The following is a 26246-nucleotide window of genomic DNA, read 5'->3' on the forward strand; positions in this document are numbered from 1 at the left end:
AACTAGTTTCTATTTGTAAAAGATTAAAGCATTTGGAAATGGGCATGAAAGTCAGAAGCATCAATGCAAACTAGGGCTATAGAACTAAAGAAAAAATGCTGTATATGTTTTGTCAAAATGTAAATGATGGCAAAGAGAGGTGATTTTTTGAGTTTTTTTTTTTTCCTAAGTACCCATATTTTTAAAACTTTAAGTACAAGCTAAGGGATTTTGTTATTTAACACATTTCTGAAGAAAAAAATAAACTATAACGGTGTAATGGATGCCATGTTGTAAAAAGTAGTAAGAACTTTGCTTGAGCAGCTCATAGACAAGGGGCCTGTGAGCTCCATTTTCTTTTTTCATTGAAAATGAGCCCCTGAACTGATATTTTGTTTGGAGATGTGCAATCATGTTCTAGGTTCAAGCAGGTTTTACTTGTTACTGTGTTTAAGATCCTCTTCTCCCCACACAGATCACCATAAACCAAAGTTGTTGTTTTTTTTTTTTTCTCAAATACTCTGTTTGCATAACTGCATAATTTTGGCCAACACCATTTTCCCCATAAGCTCATGATTGTTAGTGGTGATTTTGCAGAATGCAGGATCTTTCAATAGCATATATATTGTATTCAAGCTGCTGTGCCTGTACTAAGGAAAATGGCAAAATACCTTGTTCCAGAAAGAAGAAAAAAGCTTTCAACAACAGGATTGATAAACCTACAAGTTAGTGGATCTAATATTGATAGGAAGCCTATTGAGTAATTGGTAATACTGAAGAGTGAGCTACAATAAGTATTAGAATATTTTTCACTATATTGACATGGTAAAAATCCATTAGCCTCTAAGTGTTTTTTTAAGATGTATTTATTCATGCAAACAAAAACTGGGGTACAGGCCAGAAGTGTGGGGGTGAGAGGATTCACCAGAGACTGAGCAGGGAACAGAACAAGCAGATCGACAGAAATACATTGCTAAGGGGAGCAGCAGGTGAGTGAGGAGAGGTCTGCTGCACATGTGGGTAGCTTCCTGGCTGGGGATCAAACTCTTGCTGCAGTGGCTGCAGATAGCTTCAGAGGTTAAGTCCTAATCCCTTGCACCATTAGGGAGGCCCCTCTAAGTATTTTTGAAGAGAAAAAAGTAAGCTAATGCAAAATATATGGAAAATTAAGACAACTGATATTATTAGTAGTATTAGACATATTTGTAAGCATACCTTTATTTTTAAATAATTGTATCAAGATATTATTAATATTGGCTTCAGTTATTCCTTAATATTATTCAATTTTGTGTATGTTAACTATGGTATGCAAATATTTTTCCCACTAAAAAACAGAGATGGGTAAATTCATGGTACTATGAATAAGTCAATAATTCTGGCAAAAATATCGCATGCACTAGAAGCAGAATAATCTGCTCTGTTTTTTACGAAACAATCAGGTAGAAAACAGTGCTCATATCTGATAGAAGATAGTAACTTGATCTATTGCCAGAGAAACCAGCCTTTGTTCCACAATCTCCAAATTCCTAAGAGATACAAACTTTGGATCAATTTCTAAAATACAGTATATGATGGCACTAAGAAAGCATGATACTTTTAAATTGTGAAGGGATACGGAAAACAAAGTGAATTAAACTTCATCAACATGAGAGCACACAAAAAACTTCAGGTCATAAGGTAATACATGACATCGGAATGCATTTTTGACATAGGAAGGTAACATGGTTATAAAAAGTTAACTAAAAAATATTCGAAGGAAGAGTACAGAGAGACCTCAGAAGGAACAACCAGTTCTAATATTTAAACTGGAAATTAATTGGTTGACAAATAGAATCCATAAGCCTGGCAGGGGCGGTATGTTTTGTTTACTTTTATTTCTGTTTATGGCATTTTTTCCCTCTCTATGTAAAATGTAGAAAATGTGTAAAGATTGTGAGGGATTTCATGAAATATACAATTACTTTAAATTGTATAGTAGCATAAAAATTATGGTTATTTAATAATGTTTTGTGTTGTTACAGTATTTGAAGCTTTTCGGAGTATTTCACAAAATGATTTGTTGAAAGAGTAAAATTAAAATAGGAAATTTAAGATAGCTATTCTTCAAAAATGCTAAGTGAAATAAGTCTGAAGGAGAAAGACAGCATGATTTCACCGATACAGAATGTAGAGAAGCAAAACTGAGGAACTGACAGAACTAAGTAAAAAAAAAAAACAAAAACACCCTAAAATTAGGACTTTAGAATTGAGGCTACGAAGGAGAAGAGGGTGTGGGTGGAAATAAAGGGGAAGGAGACCCACAGGTCTTGAGTGAATGACTATGGGTGTGTTGGGGGTGGACGTACATATGAGGACATTTGAACTCACTCCCCTGAATCTTATACTGTGTTATAAACCAATGTTACTTCAATAACAAAAATATAAATTAAAATAAAACATTACACAAGTTAAAAACAATTCAAAGTATAGGGTTCCTATTGAAGGTTTGAATTGCATGCCCTTTTAAAGGAAAAAAAAAAATGCAAGTCAAGCGATAAGTCGAGGACCATCTGTCTTATAAATTTGTTTACTTTTCATAAAGAAAAGATTTTTAAAAAGATTCATCATGTGTAGATTTTTAGATCTTTAGAATAAATTTTGCACTTGCTATATTAAGCATTAAACATATTAAAACATTAATAACTATATCTATTATAAAATAACCCTCTTATTTAGGGAAGATTATTTAATAGAAATTACCATAATTTCCCATAGTATATGTGTTTAGATAATTGTTTACTTCTTCCTACTATCTCTCCTGTTAACTATTGCATATTTCTTATATACAGTACACATCAATAATTTTGATGCAAATAAAAGAATTAAAGGAGAGAAATAAAAAAATAATAATAAAAAATAAAAAAGTTATCTGAATTCAAAAAAAAGGAGAGAAATCAAAATTGTTCATCTCTAACCTATGCTTTTGCAGTGTTGAATAAAATATCTTTAGTCTTTAATTAAAAAAATTCAATGAAGTAAGAATACAGTAATAAACAAAGATTTAAGAATCAAAATTAAAAATACAAAAATAGATATATTTATGTACAGACGTGAAAAATCTGCAATTTCAAGAAATTAAATGACTTCGAAATGGTTAGCTATCCATGAAATTTGTTCTTGATCTCAAATGTGTCCCAAATGGATTATCAAGCTAATATCTATTTAAAAAATCTTCAAAAATATAATTGGGCATAGAGAAAAGTATATTTATAGTGAACTATCTATGAAATGAGTTTTTCAATAAAGCAATGATCCACATGTGAAGACAAAAATTGACAGAACTTAGTGTATAAATTGATGTAGTATGTCTGTTTATGTATATTTGTAAACACCGCAGAGTATGTACAAGTATAAGACTCTGAGAAAATACCTACAATACTCATAAAAGAGTCATATTCCTTTAAAAGAGATTTTAGAAATTAGAAAAAAATTACAATAATGGAATATGAAAAAATAATACAAAAGAGAAAGACAAATAGTCAGTGGTGTTAGTGTCTTGATATTCATATTAATATACTGTTATCATTTTTTGTGTCAGTTTATAAAAGGTAGATTGAAAATATTCAATAATGTGTAGCATGCATTATTTTCATGCACTCGAAGAAAGTTGTAAACCTTAGTACAGTCTTTTTTTAGAAAATAATATATCTATTTATAAAAATTACACAAACATTTCTGTTCTTCCAGAATGCCACTAAACATATTTTATATCATATAAAAATGTAAATCTAGTAATGAATTTAATCACAAAAATATTTTGCAATTGGAATTTATTATTTTCTTGTTACCACATCTGATAACCATTGTTATGACATTTAATTCATCATATTTAAAATTCCCAAGATTCATGCAGTTTCACTGATTTATTTCTTTTGGGAAGAAATGTTAAGATTTTTGATAATATATAATTGCTGTAGTATACATTTGGAGCAGTGATGAGAAAAGAAATAAATGATAAAGTATAAGATGCGATACCATTTTTTTATTGAGAGGAAATTAAATGCAATTTAATAACCCACTGGCTCAGAAAGACTAAGTTATTAGTGATGCAAAGGATCAGAAGCAATGTAAGTTTCCAGGCAACAAATTTAGAAACATTCATGGAAGCAATAGAAGTAAAATCCCATGAATAAAGAAACCATAAAATGAACAACAGATATTGCTTTTAGAGCAGTGAAAGACTCTTACCTTGGCATCAATTGTGTCACGCAAATTATAAACTAGAAGTAATATCTTCTTGATTAATTCAAACAGTGGGATGAGCCATGTTCTCTAATGAAGGAATAAAGAACTAAGTGTTCAGAAATAAAGTGTTCAGGTACAAAATGCCCTTCACTGGATAGTCTCACCCCAGAGTCTGAGGTGGTAATGCCACACCAAATGTGAAGAAAAATTCTATTTCAGAGTTAATGATCTTTTAACTTATGCACATTTGAGTATCTCCTGAATTGCTAAAGTTTTGTGCTGGATCATTAGATAGTATTATGTTAGTTACCTTGATAGTTTATTTCCGCTCTTTTTTCTAATTTTCATCAGAGGGACTCAGACAACTCTGAGAAACTCGGAGTAGGTTAAATTGAACAAAAGCAATGTTTGAGCAAAATGTCCCACTATTAAATCATATATAGCAAATATGTAATTTCTTCTTCATTATGTATTTATTTTTTAAAGGTCTACTGTTCTTTCACATTAATTAAGAGCTGAAATTAAATGAGTTTTTGCTATTCTGTGTAAGAATGCCCAAGAAAAACATGAGGCATTTATTTTAGGAGAGAGAAAAATTAACAATAGCATTCTTTTTTTTAACAGAAAAGATTTGTTTTACTTATTTATGCATACAAGAGCTGGGGTGTAGGCCAGAGGGTCAGGGGGTGAGAGGATTCACCAGAGGCAGGGTGGAGAGCAGAACAGACAGACTGACTGAAATACACTGCTCAGGGGAGCAGAGTGGCGAGACAGAAGTCTATGCCATGTGGGTTAGCTTCCTGGCAGGGAATTGAACGCAATAGCTTGATATTGCTGAGACTTAACCCCTTGTGCCGCCAGGGAGACCCCAGCAATAGCATTCTTAAGGCCATATTTAAAGAATATTTTTCTATGGATTTACAAGTAATTCATTTCAATGTAATTACTTAAAAGAAAGATAACTTTTGCTACCCTAAATATCTTTGTAAGTATAAATGGCATCTCAATTATAAGTTGCATATACTGAGACAAAATACATGTTTTCAGGGCCTCCCTGGTCATGCAGCGGTTGAGCGCTGGGCTGCAAAGCTGCCCGCAGCCTCTGCAGAACCTGTTAGATCCCTGGCCACCGGCGAGGGTCCATTTGGCACTCAGACCTCTCCTGCTGTGCCTGCTACTCCCCTCAGCAGTGTACTTCATCAGTCTGCCTGTTCTGCTCCCCGCTCTGTCTCTGGTGAATTCTCTCACCCTCCCACACTTCTGACTGTACCCAGTGCTTGTATAAATAAATAAATAAATCTTTAAAAAAAAATGTATGTTTTCAAATGCATTATACAAACCTCACAAAATCAGATTTCCACTGCTTTCCAAAGAGTGTCATGAGATTAAATGCACAGAAACACAAAAGAAAAACCATACAAAAATTAATGGAATAAAGAATTTGAACATATATATTTTAATATATAAACTTGACAAGGAAAATATTAGGAAGATTTTACTGTGTATCACCTCACAGCTTTTATTTTCTCCTCACATTTTTTGTCTATCAACTTCTTGATTTTCTCACTTCTGACAAGACTAACAGACCAAACATGTGGTGGTCCTCATTTTAGTGAAGATAGACTGTTAATCATTATTCTATAAACGTTTAGCAAACAGTAACTATGTGTGTCCTTATGTTAGGCACAACAATTATTAAGTATAAAATGAACAGACACCATTCACAGGACATGTGTTATTCCTTTCTAATATTGTGCTACTTTTTAAATAAATTTCTATATATTATGTGAATAGAGATTCCAAAAAGATGGTGAATGTGAGAGGGACCAGGCCCTAACAGATATTCAGCTAAATCAATATTTGAGTGTAAAAAGTGTGGGTGAAAATGCCAGGGTGGGGCCTCCCCAGTGGCGCAGCGGTTGAGCGCTGGGTTGCGAAGCTGCCCGCAGCCTCTGCAGCGCCGGTTTCGATCCCCGGCTGCTCCCCGGCCACCAGAGGAGGGTCCCACATGGTGCGCAGACCTCTCCTGCCGCCCGCTGCTCCCCTCAGCAGTGTACTTCGGTCCTTCTGCCTGCTCTGCTCCCTGCTCTGGCTCTGGTGAATTCTCTCACCCTCCCGCGCTTCTGACTGTACCCAGTGCTTGTATAAATAAATAAATAAAAAATAAATCTAATAAATAAATATTAAAAAAAAAAAAGAAAATGCCAGGGTGGTAAGTGCTGCCTGGTTTAGAGTCATGAAAAGATCAAGGGCTAGTACATCAGAAATGTGGCGTATGCCAGAGTTCAGTATGATTCATTTTCCTTGATGGCTTGTAAATTCAACAAGACCATTTTGTGGAATAGATTACAGCAGAGTGGTATCAACAGCCTGAGGAATCTGGCCAAACATTGAGCATGAGCTACAATGTGCTTTTGGCATTTGTTGTTATTTAGACAATATTGTCATTAAAGGGGAAATTTATAGGAAACGTTCATAGAATCTAAACAGCATGTCCCTGAGGTAGCAATAACATGGTTTCAGGATACAGAGGCTAAATGTGAATTCTTTAAAGAGAAAAACTGATCATGGGATAATGTGATAGATGCAAGTGATTTCTTGGGTAACAGGATAAAATCGCATCGGTAAAATATGTTTCATGCCCAAAACAACTTAAACTGCCTGAATTCAGTCTGGGATTTAAAAACTACAGCTAAATTTCAGAACTGTGTAATCAGAAAAAGGCAATTTTTCCAATATATTTTACACTTATATTTTATAATGTCCTTTTTAAAATTTTAGGTAGTTTTTATACTCAACAAATTTTTAAGCAATGCACTACATACTACTTCCCTCTTAGAACTCCAAAACGAGTTAATTTCATGTAGCTCAATTTATTATTTTCAAAATGAAGGTAGCACGATAGGATCATTCCTAATGGGGAAATGAGCCTGATTTTTCTTTTTCTTTTTTCATTTTCTCACTGGTTTCCATACAGAAAAAAATTTCAGAGACAAATCTGATCTTACTGGCTTACAGTATAAATTGATGCTGCTGCATTTTGCTTATATTAAATTGAAAGGATAAACTAGTTAACATAGTTACTGGGATTTAAGGAAGAGTAAATAGTACCATTTGAATTTACTCAAGTTTTGAGCCAACTGAGAGATAAGACCGAAGAGTAAGTAGAATTGAAAGCATATAGAGCCTTGAATCCTGACGAAGCTCTGATTTTAATTTGGGTGGGAAAAATCCTTATAAAGATTTCCAATTCCAGCTATGATAGAGGATCTTTGATGGGAAAATTCCTACCAAAAACATAGATAAAATAAAAGGAGATGGTGTGGTGGATATAATGGTGGAGGAGGAGAAAGAGAAAAAGAAGATGGGAAAGCAAAAATATTATTGAATAATAAGGCAATTGGAAAACTGCTGTGTCTATCAAGACTTGATGACACAAGACCTTAACTAGAAAGAATAATGACCCACTATTCTGTTTGTTCAGTTTTCTATGACCGTTCTTCACAGAGAGTGAGAGGTTAGAAATGTAGGCAGTAATGCCAAACAATATAAAAGGAGAAAGAGATGTTTATCAATCTTCATGAGATGAGAGAACACACTTTTAGCACAGGGGACCACTCAGGTGACCAGAATCTGATGGAACCAGCATCCCAAAGCAGAGGTACAGATGTAAGAATAGTCGTTTTTTACTTTGGGCCAAGTATCAAATTTGTATATTGTATAGAGAAAGAGGTTACAAATCAAGATGAAAGAATCTGAAAGGAAGACTTTTTTTTTTTTTTTTACATTTTCAATATATAAAAGAATAAAAATTGGAGTCGTTAGTTGCCAAGGTGAATAATCCAATCATAGTGCCCATATTAAAAGCTATTATTCTTATAAATAGATTATGTGTGAGTGTCCAGAGATTCAAAACAGCAAACCAAAAACATTACTCTCCTTTCTCAAGTCTGTATGATTTGATCTTCTCTCAGTCTTGTACACCAACTGCATAATAAGAAAACTCAAACTTTATTTATTTGTTTAAATATTTATTTTTATTTATTTATACATACAAGAACCGGGATATAGACCAGAGGTGCGGGGGTGAGAGGGTTCCCTAGATACAGAGTGGGGAGCAGAACATGCAGACAACTGAAATACACTGCTGAAAGGAGCAGCAGGTGAGACAGGAGAGGTCTGCTGTGCCATGTGGGTAGCTCCCTGGCCAGGGATTGAACTTGTGCTTCAGTGGCTGCTGATACCTTCATAGTGCTAAGACTTAACTCCTTGCATCAGTAGGGAGGTCCTGGATTATTATTTTGAGTTTTCAGTATGTTAGATAAATGAGAAATAAGAAAAGTAAAGATTTTTATTTTACTTGCTCATAGTCCTTCGTCAGTACCCTTCCTTACTCCGTACACGTCAGTTTCTGAACTATATTATTTTCCTTCTTTCTAAAGAACTTTAACATTTTTTTCCAAAGCATATCTGCTGACAACAAATTCCCTCAAGTTTTGTGTGTCTGAGGAAATCTTTATTTTTCTTATACTTCTGAAGTATAATTTCATGTGCATAAAACTCCAGGTTGGTGTATTTTTGTTTTGTTTTGTTTTTATATCAACATTTAAAATATTCCATACACACTCTCATTACTTGCATGGTTTCTGAGTGGAATTTGGGTTTAATTCTTATCTTTGTTCTTCTACAGGTAAAATATTTTCTTCTCGGTTCTTTTCAGGATTTTCTCTTTAATTTGATTTTCTGTGCTTTGTGAGTTTTATGCCAATGTGTAATTTTTATTTTGGCATTTAGCCTGATTGGCATTCAGTCCCTTGGATCTATCATTTGGTTCCTGACATTAATTGGGAGAAATTTTCATTCATTATTGTTACAAATATTTCTTCTGTTCCTTTTCCTCTTTCTTCTCCTTCTGCTATTCCCATTAGGCATATGTTACATCTTTGTAATTGTACCACTGCCCCTTAATGGTCTGTATCCAACAAATGGATAGTCTTTGTTCTCTTTGAATTTCAGTTTTAAAAGGTTGCATTAATGTGCTCTTTCCTCATTGATGTCCAGTTTACTATTAAGTTCATCAAAGACATTTTTCATTTATACTACAGTGTTTTCTATTTAGCTTTCTTTTTGATCCTATCTTAGAATCCCCATCTATTTGATTACCCCATGTCTTCAATGCTGTTTATTTTATTCACTAGAGTCCCTAGCATATGTATCAAAATTGTTGTAAATTCCTAGGCTGATAATCCCAACATCTCTAACATGTTTGATTCTGATGCTTATTCTGTCTTTTTAAGTTGTCTTTTGGTTTTCATTGTAATTGTTTCCTGATAGCCAGAGATTATATACTGATGTAGGGTAAATGAATTAGTCAGGCTTGTTGTACCACTAGCCTCCCTGGCTATTACCTGTGACTTTGGCTGTGCTGATGCAGGAGACGCTTGGGAGTGTGGGTGCCAGGTGTGCATGCATAGACACCTGGACCATGGATGTGCACACCTAGGCCTAGGGGTCAGGGATGTGGGGGCTGCGTCATTCAGACAGACGGCTACAAGGGGATGAGATCACAGAAGAGGTGAGACCAGGAGAGAATGCCAGAGAGAGCTCAGAGAAGTATAAAATCCTCTGGGTCCTGACCCTAGGACCATGTCAGCCTTCCTGCCTGGGGTGCCTGTGTACCTGGTTCCCTGAGAGAGCATTTGTAAAGGCCAGGAATGGCCACTGTGCAGGTTTTCTGATCCCATGCAGACCGGGTAAAGGAGGAGTCAGAGTCCTCAGTGGTTTTGCAGGTCTTTTATTGGGGTTCACCAGGCATATGGCAGGCAGGGGTGCTGGCTGGGGGGCTGGGAGGCTGGCAGGCCTCCCAGCCCCCAGCAAGTCTTCACTCTATCTGGGCTCTCTGGAGTTCGTTCTGCTGCTTCTCGGCTTCTTTTTCGGCTTCTGCTTCGGCTTCTACTGCTGCTCCTGCTGCTGCTGCTACTGGCGTCCCAGTGACGCCGCCCTTAAAAAGCACAGTCTTAACTCAGCTGAATCCCATCTACCTATGCCCACACCCTATTCCAGGTGCCCGCCATCAGGCATGCATTCAGGACAAGGATCCATCATCTATCCTGATGGCGGAAGGGCAGAAAAGCCTGACATTTTCTTTACCCTACAGTCCACCCCCTCAGGGTTTTCTGCCATATAGTCTATACATATATATACAATTTTCTAAGCAAACAAACAATGCAGCCATGGCCCACAAAAGCAAATACATCAAATATAACAAAATACAACAGAACACAAATAAGTCCAGGCAGGGCACCAACCTAGTGCAAAAGACAATTATTGGTACCAGCAGATGAGCCACCAAATCTGCTGCCGAAGGCACTGCTCATACGAGGGAGGGGAATCACTCACGACATCTATTGCAACACGCCAGGAGCCGTCAGGCTTCCTGGCCTTCTCTGGCTATAGTCTCGGCTACAAGCCACACACAGCGTCCACCCCCAGGATGCACTAGCTCTGGGACTTGCAATTTTATTCTGTTGGAGGTAATCACCAACCCTCAGGGTTTCTGTCTGCAGTTGCTCCAACACTCGGCCTTCATAGCCACCCATGCGACTCGCAGACCCCTGCACTCAGGCCAACCCACTGCACAAGCACGTGGGTCGGGGATCCAAACTCTGCATTCAGCTTGGGCTCCACCCCAAGCCACGTTCCCCACCCGTCCCCCAAGGACAGGTTCCTCAGCTCCTCACCCTCACTCAGGAATGAGCAGGGCATCACCCACAAGTGATTTTATGAGACTCACGGGGCTTCAACATACCCAGGCTACTTAACAGCCGCTTAGGGCTTCTCAACTTAGCATCAGCACCAGCTTTTGCCTTCTCAGTTGGCTTTTCTCCTCCACCTGGCTGCTGGGCATGCACAGGCTGCTTTTGGCCATCAAGGCCCACTGGCCACCCCCGGATTCTCAAAAAAAAAAAAACCATGACCTGCCAAGGTCCTCCACCTTCTGGCGGGATTGTCAGTCCAAGTTTATCAGTCCATGTCCATCAGTTGAAGTCCATTGGCCTCTCCCTGCATCAGCACCGGCGAGCGCTGAATCGTGGTCCTCTCCTCCCCGACGACTCTGCTGCCTCAGGGGTCATTGGCCGGTCCTTTTGGGTGTCATTGGCTGGTTCTCTCGGGCGTCTCCTTCACGCCAGGTCTTGTCCTGTAGCTCGTGGACGTATCCATCTTCTGTACCGCCATGGCGCCTCCAGCGTCGTCACAGGCAATCTTTTACTCCTTAGTCCCTCCAGGTCTTCGGAGGGCTGCATACCCGTTGTAGGGTAAAGAAAATGTCAGGCTTTTCTGCCCTTCCGCCATCAGGATAGATGATGGATCCTTGTCCTGAATGCATGCCTGATGGCGGGCACCTGGAGTAGGGTGTGGGCCTAGGTAGATGGGATTCAGCTGAGTTAAGACTATGCTTTTAAGGGCGGCGTCACGGGGACGCCAGCAGCAGCAGCACCAGCAGCAGCAGTAGAAGCCGAAGCAGAAGCCGAAAGAGAAGCCGAGAAGCAGCAGAACGAACTCCAGAGAGCTCAGATAGAGTGAAGACTTGCTGGGGGCTGGGAGGCCTGCCAGCCTCCCAGCCAGCACCCCTGCTTACCATATGCCTGGTGAACCCCAAATAAAAAACCTGCAAAACTACTGAGGACTCTGACTCCTCCTTTACCTGGTCTGCATGGGATCAGAAAACCTGCACTGTGTGCAGTCCTGACCTTACACCCGTCTACATGGATCTTGCCGACTTACGCCAATTGTAAAGGCAGGACTGGACCAGTGCAGGTTTTCTGATCCCATGCAGACCGGGTAAAGGAGGAGTCAGAGTCCTCAGTAGTTTTGCAGGTCTTTTATTGGGGTTCACCAGGCATATGGCAGGCAGGGGTGCTGGCTGGGGGGCTGGGAGGCAAGTCTTCACTCTATCTGGGCTTTCTAGCGTTCGTTCTGCTGCTTCTCGGTTTCTCTTTCGGCTTCTGCTTCGGCTTCTTCTGCTGCTGCTGCTGCTCCTGGCGTCCCCGTGACGCCACCCTTAAAAAGCACAGTCTCAGCTCAGCTGAATCCCATCTACCTAGGTCCACACCCTATTCCAGGTGCCCGCCATCAGGCATGCATTCAGGACAAGGATCCATCATCTATCCTGATGGCGGAAGGGCAGAAAAGCCTGACATTTTCTTTACCCTACAGCATTAAAGCCAGAAAAAAATCCACTGAAGTACCTGAGACTCTCATTTATACATCTGCCTGGATTGATAGTGAACCTTCCCTGTGCTTGCTGGCAATAGAACTTGTTAGAAGAAACTGCTGTGAAAGGCCTTTAGTAATGGCATCCTGTGTTGAGGGGACTCCTATAGTTCTCATTAGATAGTGACCCTGTAGGGTAAATGATGGTCAGGCTTTTCTGCCATATCACCATTAGGATTGATGATGGATCCTTGCAGTCCTGAATGCATGCCTCATGGCAGGCACCGGGAGTGGGGTGTGGGCATACGTAGGTGGGTTCACCTGGGCTGAGACGGGGATTATGAGAGCAACATTGTAGGGTAAGTGATTTATAAGGCTTTTCTGCCCTCCCACCATTAGAACTGATGATGAATCCTTGCTGTCCTGAATGCATGCCTGATGGCGGGCACCTGGAGTGGGGTGTGGGCATGCGTAATTGGGTGCACCTGGGCTGAAAGACTGGGCTTATAAGGGCGGCGTCATGGGGACGCCAGCAGAAGCAGAGCAGAGCGCAGAGGAGAATGAAAGAGTGAAAGGAGCAGAGCAGCAGAGACCCCCAGAGAACGCTGGAGAGCCCAGAAAGCATGAAGACTTGCCCCAGCACCCCTTGCCAGCTGTTCACCTGGTAAATCCCAGTAGAAGCCTGCAAAAGCCACCAAGGGCTCCAGGACTCCTCCTTTACCCCATCTGCTCGGGTCATAGATAACTTTACAAGCATCATGGGGACACCAGCAGAGCGAAAGAGAGACCAGATGGAGAACAAGAAAGAGAACGGAAATGGAGCAGACAAGAGCAGCACCAGCAGAGACGCAGAGACAGTGGAGAGAAGGTTGGAGAACCCCGGAAGAGTGAAGATTAGCTGGGGCCTAGGAGGTCTGCAGCCTCCTGGCCCCCCAGTACGCCTGCCTGCTGTGTACCTGGTAAACTCAATAAAAGCCTGGATAAGCCACCGAGGGCTCCAGGACTCTCTCTTCCCCGTCTTCTCGAATCATAGCGAACCTGAACTGTGCCCTTCCTGGCACTACAGACTCTAAGCCCCTGAATTGTGTTATTCAGAAGCATCTCAGTTTGTTTTGTTTTCCCTTAAGAAGGACAGGATGAATAGAGCTGGCTAGACTGGGTACTTCTAACAGACAGGTCAATTAAGTTCTGTTAATAGCCAGCAAGTTAGGCTACCTTAATGGTTTTCCCAGAGGGCAGGTCTTGTTAAGAGAGCAGAGAGCTCTGAATATTTCAACATGGGTCCTTTTCTCCTCCTCATCCAGGCTCGACCCTCCTGGCACAGGTTCTCCATGTGTTTCTGCTTGTGAGACTCTTCCCTGGTAAGTCATTTTTTCCTTTTTTCCCCTGTTTACCTCATTAACCTTGGATTAAATTATGTGTCTTCCTCTCTATTTGGGATCCAAGCAGTGTTGTTGGTTTTTCAGTTTGTTTAGCTTTTTATGTTGTTTACACAGTGTAGAATTCCGAACTCCTTATAGTCAGAACCAGAAACTGGAGTCATTTGTTTTTAGAGGTTTTAGACTACTTAATGCAAATTATGAGAAGTAATGCTACACATTTCAAGGACTGTATTTATTCAAAACAAGGTGGAAAAGGCAACACAAAGTACCTTGAGAATCACTCTGATCTGCGAAACACAGCAACTTGAGAATAGTAAAAGTGTGTTCTTCACTAGGAATAATAATTTTTCATTTGGGTATGATTTCAAGGCACCGGTGCCTTGGTGTGATGTCAAAACTAAGAAAATCTAAACCACCGAGATGCCGTGTTTCTTTGTGAATGTAACTACCAAAAATTAGCCTTCTCCTCCTCCTCCCAATTACATGTGTAATGACTTGTTTTCAAGGTAGTGAGGGAAAGGAAAGCCTCTTACTCTGTGATAATTCAGTTATTTGTAACTTCAAGATAAGATTTGATGTTTAAAAAAGATTTTATTCATTAGTGTTGCTCTACAAATACACAGCTCCTTAAACTAGTCAGAGTTTGGCTAAATTATTAAGTTTCCAGTGTCTTTGCAGTAGATTTAATGGTTTCTAATCTAGTATGTTTTCTCTTATTTGATATTTATTCAATTTATGGATAATATCTTTTTGAAGTGCCACTAAAACAAATTGTATGTACTTTGTTCATTTAGGTCAGAATTTATAATGTTGATTATGTTTTGCATAGTTTAGCTCATTTCTCTATTGCACATGGTGTGAACAAATACAGTAAAATTGTCTAGATGTTGTCTCTGACTATTCAGTTTTAATTCATATGTAAATCCAAGCTGTCTGTCACCAAATCTTATTTGATGATTTAACTCTTTAAATTATTTGAAAGCATAATAGGTAATTATGATAAAATATGTTTGCTAATTACAAGTCCAGAAGAACAAACAAAAAATATATAACTTATCCTACTTTCCTATTAACGTTGATTGCATATCAAAATTAAGTATATGAAGGAAGTATTATTACATATCACAAATATGTCCCATCTTAGAAGATAGTTTTCCAGAATTTCTGAATTTATAATGTTTTCCAACTCTATCCTACCATCTATCTTATATGTGTGTATATAGGTATGACATATAGACTGTATATCATATCTATAGATGATAAAAGTATTTATCAACGTATAAAGAACTTACTCTTTTATTTGAGAAATGAAATTAGATATAGCAAGAAAACAATGTCAGTGCTATGAATAAAGAACAAATAGAAGCTAATGGCAGAATCATGGGAAGAGCAAATGTTGAAGAGTAGTTAAATTAACACTGTTTTTACTTTGTACTGAGATTTAAATGATGAGGGAAGAAATAACATGAAATTGTGTAGAATAATGTTGTCCCCCTGGAGAGAAAATATATGATAATGCATGCTATTTTTCTTAAATCTAGGGCACTGGTTGTAAGAGATTAGGAACCAGACAATGGTCAGAAAGATAGGAATCAGATTAGGTCATTAGGTCATGGAAAGGTGTTTGGATTTTATATAATTATATTAGTAAAATATTATCCATTTCTATAAAGACTGTGACTTCACATGTATCTTTTTAAATTTTTTGGATAGGGTTTGGAAAATATGTCAAATGTCCAGTACAGGGATGAGTTAGGAAATTTTTGCAGTAATTTGAACATTTATTGATATGTTTTAAAAACCAACATACAGTATATCAAATCATTAAAAACATTCAAATTGCTTGATCTATCAACTATTTATCGATTTTACTTTCATAAATATATGTATTAAATAATAGTGATTATGCTAGGAATGTTTATTTCTACCAAATCTTCCCTAAATGACAAATAGAGATAAAGGCAGATATTCACTGGAAAGGTTAGAAGTAGTAGTGGATTTGATTTCCAGCAGTAAAGTGACAAGCAACTGAACAAGTTCATAGCACTGGGATTTAGGTACAGGTACTGCTTTTTGTCTAAATGTGTCAAAATTTGCTAAAAATTTAAATTAAGCAAATTGGTATTGGAATAGGATTAATATTTAGATGTCCCCACATGTATAGAAGTAAATATAGTAAATTACAAAACTATTATTTCAACTGAATAATGTCAGCAACTTGAGGACAAATAGTTATCCAGCTAAAAATAATGCAAACTGCTAGTTCTGATGACACATTATACCTTAGAAATTTTTTCTTGCAAAATTAAGGGAAAAATTTTGAAAAGCACAGAAAAATATAAAGAAATAGCTTCAATTTGGGAAGAATGTCTTAGGGCACAGAAAGTGTAAACCATAGGAAAATAATGGAAATTTAGAATCAATTAAACACTGGAATAGCAAATGAGAGTTCTAGACACAGAAATACAACCAGCAAATTTTTCAGAACAAAAAGTCCAGTTATTTTATACCAGTAAATTCAAATGGTCCTACTGAAATTTGAACAAATTTGGACCAAATCTGATCAGACGTCATAGAAGACACATGCCTGGATGATGCTCTGATACACAGCTGTCAAGGAAATTTCAGTAAATTTATATGAGATGCCATTTTAAATTCTAATTATTAAAACCATGGGCTTTTATACACTGTTGATAGTGTTAGATTTGTAGAGTTATTTTGGTGGCAATTGATGCTATCCAGAGATAGAATGAGCATATTGTACCCTGCCCTAAACACCACAGCAGGAAAAGAATTTCCAGAATTCTATTCCCAATCCACATAGCATGAACAATAGAATCTAAGCAAGTGTGACTTTCAAATACATTCATATAAAAATGACAGCAAGGCTTTTAATGAAACTTAACAGGATGCATTTAAATTTTATAAAAAGCAAGAACCAAAATGCATCCAACATAGTCACAACAAAGTAGAACATGTTCAGGAATGAACCCTACCACATTGCTGATTTTAAAAAACCCGAGTCGAAAGGAAATATTTAACAGATATACACTAATAGATATTGTGGCTTCTTCATACAATGAAAAAATACAAAGTTGGGAAAATGGATAAGTGAAAGCAAAAGAACTACAGGATTTCATGTGAATGGATCTCAAATGAAGTTTATCTTGAAAAATAATGATAGATTACATTTATAAAAAATGAGAAATAAGTTCCAGCAATTCACTGTTTATAAAATCATAGTTAAATTATTTTTAAAATATAGAAATAGGAAACATATTAATTGTGGAATATAAATACTCATGCAACTTAACACAGACTAAAAATATTAACAGTAAATAGAAACATCTAGATCCTTTACCCTATAGTTTTATGTTTCCATAAGACATGTATGATGATAGGAATGTCCCAGTCATAGATAAACCCAGTTAACTGAACTGAAATGGTTAATTCTGCCTCAAATAAAGTAAATCAAGATAACTATGATCGGTCAAGGAAGGGTGTAAATTTCCTGTAAGTTTGGCTTTATAGTGTTCTGCTATTCAGTTGTGGGCTGAATATTTGGCATATTTTATTTTCAAATAATTATTTTTAAAAATGAATCATACTCTTACCTACCTATCTCAAGTATGAATGTCACATTTTAAGACATCTGAAGATATTTGCATATAGTAATAAGATAGTGAATTGAATAATTTCAATTATGCAAATTTTGTGTTTAAAGAGTAAATCTATAGCTCTCAAATTGTCTCCAAATAATTGTAAAGAGATTATGATTCTGTTTTGGTTATTTCAATAGCTTTTTATATTTAATGAAGATGCCAAAAGTACCCATACACACACACACATCTTTTTATATTAACTTAAAATATATCCACTCTTTTAGTTTCTTTGTGCTGCTTTCAAGTATTTGCACAGTGCCATTTGTTACTAAAATTTATCTAAATGCATTCTCTACAGTTATTAAAATATTTCAACATTTTAAACTTTCTATCCTTGCATTACACTCTAATATCATAATTCATTTAACACTTTATTTCTTGTTCCCTTGCTTCAGTATTGACTCCGTTTCCTATCTTTACATCCATAAAAATAATATAACACACAGAAAAACAAACAATAACTCATTTTGAGAACATATATTCAGAAAATTGCTACATCTTTGAGCTCCAAAACAAAATCATATATTCGATATAGTAATACATAAGATATGCTGAGATAGTTAACATCTATTCCATGAGGTATTTTCATTTTTATTCATTCTTTGCAGGAAAAAAAAATCCCTTTTAAATCACATTTTAAATAAAACACTTCTATAACCAGTACAATGAATATTATGTATGAAAGAAGAATATATTTTACTTTTGAACAAATTACATTATTCCTCGATTGCAAATGAGAGACAGCGCATTATGAACAGCCTTTTAAATTTTTTTATTAGATTATCACTTAATTTTATAGATTTGAGTGCCACATATGTAACATTTTGTAATCCTGCTGTCTTATCTGATATATGGTATATGGTATGGATCCTGTAAGGCAAGTAGGATGCAGATATTGCCTCAAATGGTGTACACAGGATGTTACACAATTTAAGAAAGTGGGATATAATATTCTAATACTGAATATACTAATACTCAATTTCTAATACATAAATGAATTGAAAATCTAGTTGACTTCTTTGTGGAAGAGAAGAAATGAAAAAGAAGAGAGTAAGTTAAACGAGCACAAAATCTTATTTTTCTGAGTTGGGAACTATGGAATTTGTGGTTCTTAAAGTCAATTTAGGAATCCTTTGAGGGGATCATTTTATTTTATTTATTTTTAAGGATTTTTTTAAAGATTTTTTTTAATCTATACAAGAACTGGGGTACAGGCCAGATGGCATGGGAGGGTGAGAGGATTCACCAGGGACAGAGTGGGGAACAGAACAGGCAGACTGATGAAATACACTGCTGAGGGGAGCAGCAAGGCAAGACAGGAGAGGTCTACTGCGCCATGTGGGTTTCTCCCCGGCAAGCCAGGATCGAACCCGCACTGCAGAGACTGCAGACAGCTTCACATTGCAGCGCTCAACCATCCGCACCACCAGGGAGTCCCAGAGGGAATATTTTAATCAGTTCCAGTACGCAGACTCCTTTGTTAGGATTAAGACATCCATCTATCTTACTTAATCATTCCAAAACTGAGTAAGAACTCAATACGCAGGTAGTGGTGTTTGCAGAACCAGCTGTAAGAATGTGCAAAATAGAGAAAACAAAACAATGTTGACACAGATAAAACATACTTATTTCCTGAATTGAATTATGAGAATGATTATTTATTGTATTAAATAGTAAGTGGAGGGTTTTTTGTACTGCAAAGCATTAGCCAAATAAGAAACTACTAAGCATGTGGTGTCATTCTATCATCAATGAGATTGACATGTTCACAGAAAATACCCTAGAATTCAAAAAAGAGAAGGAAATGGAAAGGGGTTTCTGATTCAAGAGTCAAACAATTATTAGCAAGTGGCATAATGTCAGAATATATTAGTTCTCCACTAGATGGCATGTCCTAGAGGTCCTTGGCTCTGTCTTGTCCTGTTTGATTTCCAAACGCTCTGGATGACCTCTAGAGATAATAAACACCATCCAAAAGTCTAACCAACTGATTTACTATTTTGAAGTTAAAGTGCGCTGATATTTACATTTTTTAAAGTAATGTCAGATATTAAAATTTATGGGAGTTGAAACCATATTATCTGAAATAATAATTAGGCAACATACTTTAACATTGTTATGTCAAGGCCTTGTTCTTGGTTGTAGGAAAAAGTTAATTTTCTTTTTTTTTTTAACAGTTAATTTTCTTTTAATTAATTTTTTCTTGCATCTTTGTCATCCTCATAGTTCTTCCCCCATCTTATGACTCTGGAACCATCACAATAGTCTGTTGTGATCATCTCTCCCCTGTGAACAGTTAAATTTAAAAGGAAAAGATTTTCAGTGATTTCAATACTATCAAAAACATTCCTTTACAATTATAAAATGGCCTCACATTTTTTTCCCACATATTTTTTTTTCGCTCAAAAAACAGACAAAATGCCTCCTGGTGATATTGTCTTCCTCCTTTGACCCAATTTGGACCCCAAGTTAATTCAGCCTTTTGAGACAGGAAGAGACTGTTTTAGATATTGTGTTGATTGCAATCATAGTAACTTTATTCTTACTGCCCCAAGTGAGATGCTTTCTAGGGTATTATCCTTTGCTTTTCAGTAATGTAAAATAGCATCCTGAATGAATCATTTGTAACATGAGAATGTCCTTGGCTTATTTGGAGATTTAAATATATATAGTTGTGATTTTTCTTAGATGGTTATATATCAAATATTTAATTACCTACTATTTATTAGTCATAAACTCTACCAAGCTCCTTGCGAATTTTTGGATAAGAAGGTCCATGTAGGGCCTCCCTGAGGCCTAGGGGTTAAGTTTCTGCGCTGTTATCGCTGTGGCCTGAGTTCCATCCCCAGCCAGGGAGCTAACCCACATATGGCACAGCTGACATTTCCTGTCTAGCCAGCTGCTCCCCTTAGCAGTGTATTTCAGTAAATCTGCCTGTTCTACCTCTGGTCTACACCCCAGTTTTTCTATGCAAAAATATAAAAAGAAGATCCATGTAAATCTTATCCATGTTAACTCTTTTAAATTTTAATTTGTATTATAATTATTACAACTAATACTAGTATTTTTATGGTGTTATTTTTATTGATGTCTCCCTGGTGACATAGGTAATTAGACAACCCATCCCATGGTTTTTGACATGAGCTGCATGGATGTGTCTCACATTTCATTGTACATTTTACTCACACTTCTCCCATGTCCTGCTTAGACTGTGGTAGAAAATAGTGCAAATGAGAGCTAAAAAACACCAGTGACATGGCTGGAAATATATTTTCCTGTGTTTTTGTAAAGTGAAGGATGTCTCTTGATAAAAATATTTTCAGTCATCCTTGTATTAAACAATCTACCATTCAATCAATCACAAAGTGACAACATGTCACAAAATGTAGTCCTGGGGACTGTGATATATAAACATACCTACTTTAAATGAGCTTATTTTAAAATGTCAGTTTTATTACAATTATCGTAGAAAAAATGGACAGAAAAAAAGTTGGCTTATTTTTATAAAACAAAAATATATATTAAAGTGATGAGTAATATTTTCAAATGAGCCCATCAGTTTCACACACATACAGAGAGAGAGAGAGAGGTCTTACAGGCATAGCATTTAGCGAGATTTTGAACTGAAAATATCATTTAGTGGTTTAAAAGTGGACTTTTTTAATAGGGCATGTTCACTCTTTGAGAAACATTTGCTTTCAATGCAAACCAAAATTACAGTGAGAGACCACTTCACTTAAGTGAGAATGACCCATATCAAGAAAACCAGACAGAACAAATCGAGGATGTGGATAAAAAGAACCCTTGAGCACTCTGTTGGTGGAAATATAGATGCAGCCCTTAGGGAAAACAGTATGGAAGCTTCTCCAGTATTAAAAATAGATGTACCATGTGATCTATTATTTCTATTCCTCAGTATCTACCTGAAGAATACACAATTACTAATTTGTTTTAAGAATTATTTATTTATGCTTACAAGATCTGGGGTACAGACCAGAGATGCGGGGGTTGAGATGATTCACCAGAGACAGTGGGGAACAAAACAGTAAGATCTACTGAAACACACTGCTGAGTGGAGCAGCGGGTGAGACAGGAGAGGTCTGCTGCACCATGTGGGTTGCTCCCTGGCCTGCTAGGGATCGAACTTGTGCTGCAGAGGCTGCAGCTTGCTTCATAGTGTGGTGCTTAACCCTTTGCACCACCAAGGAGGCCCACAATCATTAATTTTAGGAACATATGCACTCCTGCGTTCGTTGCAGCACTACCTATATTAGCAAGTTATGGAAATAAATGCTCACCAACAGCCTAGTGGGTTAAGGAGATATGATTTATATATATACAAGTGTAATACTCTGCTGTTAAAAAAGATGAACTTTCACCATTTGCAAAATGTGGATGGAAGAAGAGGGGATTATGCTCAGTGAATAAGTCAGAAGGAGAAAGAGAAATACCAGATTATTTAAATCATATGTGGTATATAGAGTGAAAAAGAAAAGGGAAACAACAAAACTAAACCTAAACAAACTGCAAAATAAAGACTGCTGGAGGTGAAGGGAAAAGGAGGGATAGGTACAAAGGCAGGAAGGTGAAGGTCTAGAGTGATGGTCCAGGGTAGAGTTCAAAGACTGATTTGATGATGGAGTGGTATGGTCTTTAACATCTAAGGAGGTGAGACTGTTCTCGTAAATCATGTACAGTGTTGTAAGCCAATGTAGCCTTAATTTAATTTCTATATGGTTGTCTATGATGCATAATGTATATATAAATCTATAAATTATATGCTTTGAGAGATATAGAATATTTACACACATGTATGTTCATTTTAATTTATGCAATAATACATAATAAATTCAAGTGTAACAAGGCAGATGCCTGAAATAATGTATCTTTTAGGCATTGTGAATATAGTAAGAATAAACCCAGCACTAATCTATGCACCTTCATGATGCAGATGTAATGGAATCTCATACCGAAGATTTATATTATGAGGGTGTAACTCAATGGGTAATTTCCTGGAGCCAACAGAAACCAATACTAATCCCTGTCACATTTAGATATAACCAAGTAACAGATGATTGTGATGTAATGAAAGGAGCAAAATAATTAGACATTTCCACAAGAAGAAAGTTTGGTGATGAAAAGAAAATGTTGGTTTAAGTGTACAGTTCCTATTTAAAATATGCAATTTTAATTTCACTGAATGTTTTGAGTATTGGGATCCACAGTCAGTGGAGGCCCATGTTTTCTTTTTTTGTCCACTTTGAAGACTTAATAACTAATTTCATTTTCCCAAATTGGTAAGAGAATTTTGATACATTTTAAAAATACTTTCATCTGATAATTATTCAGGAGCTTTTTACTCTTTCTTTCAATCACTTGTTAGATTTATCTCATATTATCTTGACATTAATTATATGGGCTCACATTTTTTCCAAAGCAGTTAATTTTCTTAATAGAATCTGTCTTTTTCTCTTTGTCTTACTCATCCCATGTATTAACATTTAATATTTAATTAATTCATATAATTGAAAACAGAAGCAAAAGTGACTTGAACAAACTTGGGGACAGAGATTAGCTTATCTTGATCAGCTGAACTTGGGGGAAAAGGGTGACTCAGAGGACAGGTCCATGATGAGGGAGGTAATAGGGTATGTAACAGAGTAATGGTTCTCAAATGGGGTCCATTTTTTCTCGCAAAGGAGATGTAACAATGTTGGAGACATTTATCATTGTCATAAGTGTGCAGGATAAAGAGTGCTATTGGCATCTGTTGGGTAAAAGTAGGGATGCTGCTAAATATCCTGCCATGCACAAGATAGCTCACAAAACAAAGAATTGTTTGCGGGTAGTGTTAGTGCTGAAATGCCCATTAAGAACAGGAGCAGAGAGCTGCTAAGCCTATGAGTCACTTAGAGAGGAAAAGTCATTGAAAATTTTATTTCTGTACTTGCAAGCATTTGTTTGTTGCTTCCAAAGCACATGGAGAAATCATATTTCCTTCAAATTTTCATAATCTATAAAAAAGAAAATATTAGGCTGTATATAGAAATTTTCCAATAAATTCCTGTTCATTGCTACAGATGGCAAAAAATAAATTGCAACCAGCCAAAAGGGAGGCACAGAGAAATATTATAAGAATCAAGATGGGGCTTATGATTCAGTAAGAAGGCAGAAAAGTGAATAAGTCCAAAATGTGATTTTTACAAAGTGTCTTGCAATCATCTCTGAACAAAATAATTTTCTTTTACAAACACTTTGAAACAAACTGAAAATATCATTTGAAACATATTTTCTTTCAGTAACAAGAAGGCAGGTTTTAAATATGTCATTTTTGAGGTTTACAAGTATGGGGGCAGATACACAATATAATTACTTGCAATTAACCTGAATTGCTGCTGAATTCAACCTTGCTTACAGATGAATGCAAGCAGATTGGCTTTCTTAAGGTATATTGAAAAAGGATTATGTTGAAAATAATTTTATATCTACAGAAATGAATAAAGTATTACATATTTTAAAAATGTTTAACATATTTCTGTTTGGTAGACCTTTTTTTCTTTTAGGTATAGAATATATTTAATTTTACTCATTTATCTTTTCAAAAATCATTGGTATGTCTGTAATATTCATAAGGTGAAGAGAATATTACCCTGTAGTATAGGTACCCAGTTTGTTAAAATTTGTACCTAATTTGAGAAATTGACATACCGGGAGAATTTATGTAATAAGTGATTTGTTCACTGTTTGCAAAACAATTGATATAGCAAGGAAGAGACTCACCATATTGTTAGGGGGATTAAATAGTCCTTACTGAAGTACAGTTTATATTTGCTTTAGAAATACTGATAGATAATATCTATGTGATACTTACCAACAGAGTTTCATTGCCTTCAGCTAATTAGACTGTGCTTTGAGGGAGAGTGATTTGGGCAACTTCTTGTCTTACACAAGATTGTTAGCTAAGCCAGCAGGATGCAAAATGCTAGTTCGATGTAAAAATTAACATTAGGAAAATTTGAGTAATTAAATTTTGACACTTAATGCTAGCTTGGTGTCTGACCTTTTACAAGTAATGCATTCAGTATGCATTAGCTTAGGCAGACATTCTATTGGGAAGGTACAAAGCCCAGCAAAATTTAGAAGCTCTCTGATCACCTCTGTGCTCCATATTGAATGCTTTTTTTGTCATCTATAAATAACTTTTCAGAATGTCATTGTGTCTTCTACTCCTTTTAAAAATTTTAAAAAATAGTTATTCAGTTAATATAGGTTTACATAACTGTTTGCTTTATGGAGGTGTAGGGTCTTCCTCTGCTCCCCTTTCAACCCCTCTCTTTAGGCATTGTTGCCATAGTGATCCCACCCCAAAGAACCCATAGACCCTTGTGTACCCTCCTTTGTTCTTGTCTCCCTCCTTGACTCTCCCCCCAACCCCAGTTTGACCCATTCCACAGTCAACTTTCCAGGGTTTATTTATTTTTTTTTAGTTTGTCTTTATCCAGCTCTATAAAAACCTTATTTTTTTCACTCCTTCTGCTAGTTTTGGCATCGCCCACCTTCAGTTCTAACTTCAGTATAGATTCCCTTTTTTCTAAGAGACAAGAACAAAGTCATGGAGAACCACATATTTATACTTGTTTTAGGATATCTTTATAGGCTGTTTATGTGTTTAATAAAGCACCATAGCATCGCAACCTGATGTCCGTGGGCCTGGAATGCAGACATAAGTGTCTGTGAAAAATAGCCAAGTTCTGGGAAGTATTTACACCCTTTAATGTCACTTTAGTTTTAGTATTTATGTAGTTACAAAACATCTCATTTAATTTTAAATTTCCATCAACTCTACTTGTACAGGATAATATCCGCTCTTATTTTTGCTTTCAAGAAATGGAATTGGAAATTTTAAGTTGAAATAATTAAGTCAAATGTAGATGGGAACTAAAGGGTTGAGAATAAAAGTAAAGTAAGTCTTTTTCTTTCTGGCTTATTTTGCTGAGCATGATCCCTTCCAGCTCCATCCATGTTGCTGCAAATTGCATGTGTTTATATTTTTTGAATGCGGAGTAATATTCCATGGTGTATATGTACCACATCTTCTTGATCCAGTCATCTATTTTTGGACATTTGGGTTGTTTCCAAAGCTTAGCTATTGTACATTGTGCTGCTATAAACATAGGAGTGCAGGTGCTCTTTGGAATTAATGTTTCTGTGTCCTTTGGGTAAATACCTAGGAGTGGAATTGCTGGATCATATGGAAGCTCTATCTTTAGTAGGTTGAGAAATCTCCACACAGCTTTCCATAGTTATTAGAAAACCTAAATAAGGGACCAGGAAAAAGAATAACTATAAGAAAGAAAAAAATCACAATCAACAAACAACTATGAACCAGAGATACACTTTGAGGGTGGGCGGGAAAAGGAGGGATTGGGGTCAAAATCAGGGGGTTGCAATTGTATGGGGAATATAAAAATTAAAAAAAAAAAAAAAAAAGTTAAGCTAATCTGCTTAACTGCACTAAAAAAAAAAAAAAAGTCTTAGCACAGGTAACAGGATGACTTAAAAAGATGAAAAAGGAAAAACATTGTGCTGAGGCAAATGAAACCACTAGACTCACAACAATCAAAAGGACCATATACCATAATTAAACAACCTATTAAAACTTACATCTTATTAAAGTAACATCTCACAAAAGATGCTATGAATTTAGAAAGTACAGAAAGAAAGATAAATTGAGATAACAGTCTGAGCAAACAGCAGAAACTGATCTTAATAAGTTACTACTTTT

This window comes from Talpa occidentalis, unplaced genomic scaffold (genome assembly GCF_014898055.3).
Source record: "Talpa occidentalis isolate TD23 unplaced genomic scaffold, MPIMG_talOcc4v2.1 talOcc4.6, whole genome shotgun sequence".
NCBI lineage: Eukaryota > Metazoa > Chordata > Mammalia > Eulipotyphla > Talpidae > Talpa > Talpa occidentalis.